The sequence below is a fragment of the Nicotiana attenuata genome, unplaced genomic scaffold (assembly GCF_001879085.1).
Source record: "Nicotiana attenuata strain UT unplaced genomic scaffold, NIATTr2, whole genome shotgun sequence".
Lineage (NCBI taxonomy): Eukaryota > Viridiplantae > Streptophyta > Magnoliopsida > Solanales > Solanaceae > Nicotiana > Nicotiana attenuata.
In genome coordinates this window covers 6989-10928 of record NW_017675140.1, presented here as the reverse complement: position 1 = coordinate 10928, position 3940 = coordinate 6989, and the positions used below count along the sequence as shown (strand labels likewise).

General features: G+C 49.6%; 1 pseudogene; it reads left to right on the top strand.

The window, feature by feature from the left end:
* Positions 1–3197: 3197 nt before the first annotated feature.
* Positions 3198–3616, top strand: LOC109219723 (annotated as a pseudogene).
* Positions 3617–3940: the final 324 nt, after the last annotated feature.

The following is a 3940-nucleotide window of genomic DNA, read 5'->3' as shown; positions in this document are numbered from 1 at the left end:
GTTGAGGCTGTGTGCTACACTGGATTAGAGTTTAATCCTTAGGTTTACAAGTGTTTGTAAATGTTGTTTTTGGCTCAGTGATTTTAGTAGAAGTTTGGGAAAATCCTACTGAGTAGTAGGTCGTGGTTTTTTCACCTTTTGAGCCAGGTGTTTTCCACGTAAAATCTCCGTGTTCTTTATTTTATGCACTCTTAATTCCGCAAATAGTTATAGTAAGTATATCTAGAAGAACTAGGTTCTTCTAGTGCGAAAATTAGGTACCACACAAATCACCCCCCCCCCCTTTTGTGTGGTATTGACGTTTAGAACATCAATTACTCACTGGATCGGAGTACTCACATTACTCCCTGCACCATGTGTGCAGATAAAGGCATAGCAGAGTCTTTACCTGAGCGCTGATTCTTTCTAGACCAGGCAGCGAGTTGGAGTGACGAGGTAGCTGTTGACGTCCGTAGCCCCTTGTCTTCCCTATTTTATGCCTTTTGAGTTCCTTCAGACTATTGTATCAGACATTTTATTTTGTAGACTCATTACAAACTCTGTAGTAGCTCATGACTTGTGACACCCCGGTTTGGACTGTGTCGGGATGGTTTCCCTCGTTATTATCGCTATTTCCGCACTATTTGCTATATTACGCATGTGTTAGAATTTTAAATGGTAATTAATTGCTTTAAAAGAGGTGTTTGCGTTGTTCTGGCTGGCCTTGTCTTCACGAGAGGCGCCATCACGGCCGTGTTTGGGAATTGGGCCGTGACAAGTTGGTATCAGAGCCTAGGTTACTAGGTCTCACGAGTCATGAGCTGGTTTAGTAGAGTCTCGCGGATCGGTACGGAGACGTCTGTTATCCTCGGGAGGCTGTAGAACCTTTAGGAAAACTTCGCATTCTTGAAATTCTTGTCGTGCGAACTTGATGATCCGAGTACTAAATTTCTCTTTAATTCTATTTTCTCACAGATGGTGAGGACACGAGCTACCGGACGAGGTGGACGACCACCAGTACCACCCACTGAGACCACCAGAGGCCGTGGATGCGGTCGTGGTCGTGGCAGAGGTAGAGCAGCAGGGGCAGCGCCTGTTGATCCACCAGTTGCCCCAGCTCAGGATCAGGCTCCAACAGCACCAGTTCAGGCACCGGCTGTGCCCATCATGATTCCTGGCCTTCAGGAGACTTTAGCTCAGGTTTTGACAGTTTGCACTGGCCTGACTCAGGTCGTTTCAGCCACCACAGCAGCAGCTACTTCGCAGGCTGGGGGAGGCAATCAGACCCCCGCTGCTCGCACACCTGAGCAGGTAGTGCTGGGATTACAGACTCCAGAGGCATCTCCAGCTCAGCTAGTTGCACCTGCGCAGGAGTTTAGGGCTCCAATTATGCCCGAGGACGAGCAGCGTCATCTCGAGAGGTTTGGTAGACTCCAGCCTCCGACATTTAGTGGTGCTGAGGGCGAAGATGCCTAGGGTTTTCTCGACAGATGTCAGCGGATGCTCCGTACATCAGGGATTCTTGAGTCTAGTGGTGTGGCTTTTACTACTTTTCAGTTTACTGGGGCTGCCTTCACTTGGTGGGAGGCGTATGAGAGGCGTAGGTCAACCGGTGTAGCACCTTTGACTTGGCAGGAGTTCTCCACTCTCTTCTTGGAGAAGTATGTACCCCAGTCCCGCAGAGAGGAGCTGCACAGGCAGTTTGAGTGGCTACGGCAGGGACATATGACTGTGCCTCAGTATGAGATGAGGTTTTCAGAGTTGGCTCGTCATGCCGTCTGGATGGTTCCGTCGGATCGTGAGCGGATCAGGAGGTTTGTTGATGGCCTTAACTACCATCTCCGTGTTCTTATGACTAGAGAGAGAGTATTGGGTGCTTCATTCGAGGAGGTGGTTGATATAGCTCGAGAGATTGAGGCGGTTCGCCGTCAGGATCAAGAGGAGAGGGAGGCCAAGAGGCCTCGAGGTTTTGGCAGTTTTAGTGGCGCTCCTTCGAGGGGCCAGTTCCAGCATGGTAGGGGTCGTTCTTTCAGGACCGCTCAGTCGGCTCGTCCCGAGTATCGTGGTGCATCTTCAGGTCGTGGTTATCATGGTTCTCAGCAGAGTCAGCCATCTCTCAGCGCTCTTCCAGCACAGAGTTCATCTCGTGCCCCGTCTGCTCAGGGTTCTTCCAGGCCGAGTGCATCAGCTAGTCACTCCGGCGTGAGGGGTTCCCTTTATTCCCAATCTCCAGCACCTGGGAGCTGCTATTAGTGTGGAGAGTTTGGGCATATGTGGAGGCAGTGTCCTCGTCGTGCTGCTAGCTCATCTCAGCAGTCTGGTCTGGTTTCTTCAGCACCCGCCCCGCCAGCTAGGGGTGAGGGTCAGGCAGCCAGGGGTCGCCCTAGGGGTGGAGGTCGATCGGGCGGTGGTGAGGCTCGCTTTTATGCTCTTCAGGGCAAGACAGATGCCATTGCTTTGGATGCTGTCATTATAGGTACTATTTCAGTCTGCCATAGAGATGCCTCAGTCTTATTTGATCCCGGTTCCACCTATTCTTATGTGTCCTCATATTTTGCTCATCATTTGGGTACGTCCCGAGGGTGTCTTTCTTTACCTGTTCATGTATCTACCCTGGTGGGCGATACTATTGTTGTAGATCATGTATATCGGTCGTGTTTGGTGACTGTTGGGGGTCTGGAAACCCGAGTTGATCTACTGCTGCTGAGCATGGTGGATTTTGATGTTATTTTGGGCATGGACTGGCTATCCCCGTGTCATGTTATTCTAGATTGTCATGCTAAGACAGTCACTTTGGCTATACCGGGTGTTCCGAGGATCGAGTGGCGTGGTGTGATTGACTATGTTCCTAGCAGGGTGATTTCATTCTAAAGGCCCAGCGTATGGTTGGGAAGGGTTGCCTTCCATATTTGGCGTTTGTGAGGGATGTTGGAGTCAAGACTCCTAGCATTGATTCTGTCCCAGTTGTGAGGGAGTTTCCTGATGTATTTCCTGCATACTTGCCGGGTATGCCACCGGACAGGGATATCGATTTTGGTATTTACCTGGTGCCGGGCACTCAGCCCATTTCCATTCCGCCATATCGTATGGTACCAGTGGAGTTGAAAGAATTGAAGGATCAGCTCCAGGAACTCCTAGATAAGGGGTTCATTCGGCCTAGTGTGTCACCGTGGGGTGCACCGGTTCTATTTGTAAAGAAGAAGGATGGCACCATGAGAATGTGCACTGACTACAGGCAATTGAACAAAGTAACAGTGAAGAACAAGTATCCTCTGCCTCGCATTGATGATTTATTTGACCAACTTCAGGGAGCGAGGGTGTTCTCCCAGATTGATCTCCGTTCGGGCTATCACCAGTTGAAGATTAGGGATTCAAATATTATGAAGACTGCTTTCAGGACTAGATATGGGCACTATGAGTTTCTTGTTATGTCTTTTGGGCTGACCAATGCCCCAGCAGCGTTCATGCATTTGATGAACAGTATATTCCGGCCTTATCTGGATTGTTCGTTATTGTTTTTATTGATGATATTATGGTGTACTCGCGTAGTCAGGAGGAGCACGCGCAACATTTGCGAGTTGTATTGCAGAGATTGAGGGAGGAGAAGCTTTATGCAAAGTTCTCCAAGTGTGAGTTTTGGCTCAGTTCAGTGGCTTTCTTGGGGCACGTGGTGTCCAGCGAGGGTATCCAGGTCGACCCGAAGAAGATAGAGGCGGTGCAGAGTTGGCCTAGACCGACCTCAGCCACAGAGATTCGTAGTTTCCTTGGTTTGGCAGGTTATTATCGCCAGTTTGTTCAGGGATTTTCCTCTATTGCATCGCCCTTGACCAAGTTGACTCAGAAGGGTGCTCCATTTGTATGGTCGGACGAGTGCGAGGAGAGCTTTCAGAAGCTCAAGATAGCTTTGACCACAGCTCCAGTATTGGTTTTGCCATCGGCTTCAGGTTCTTATACTGTATAT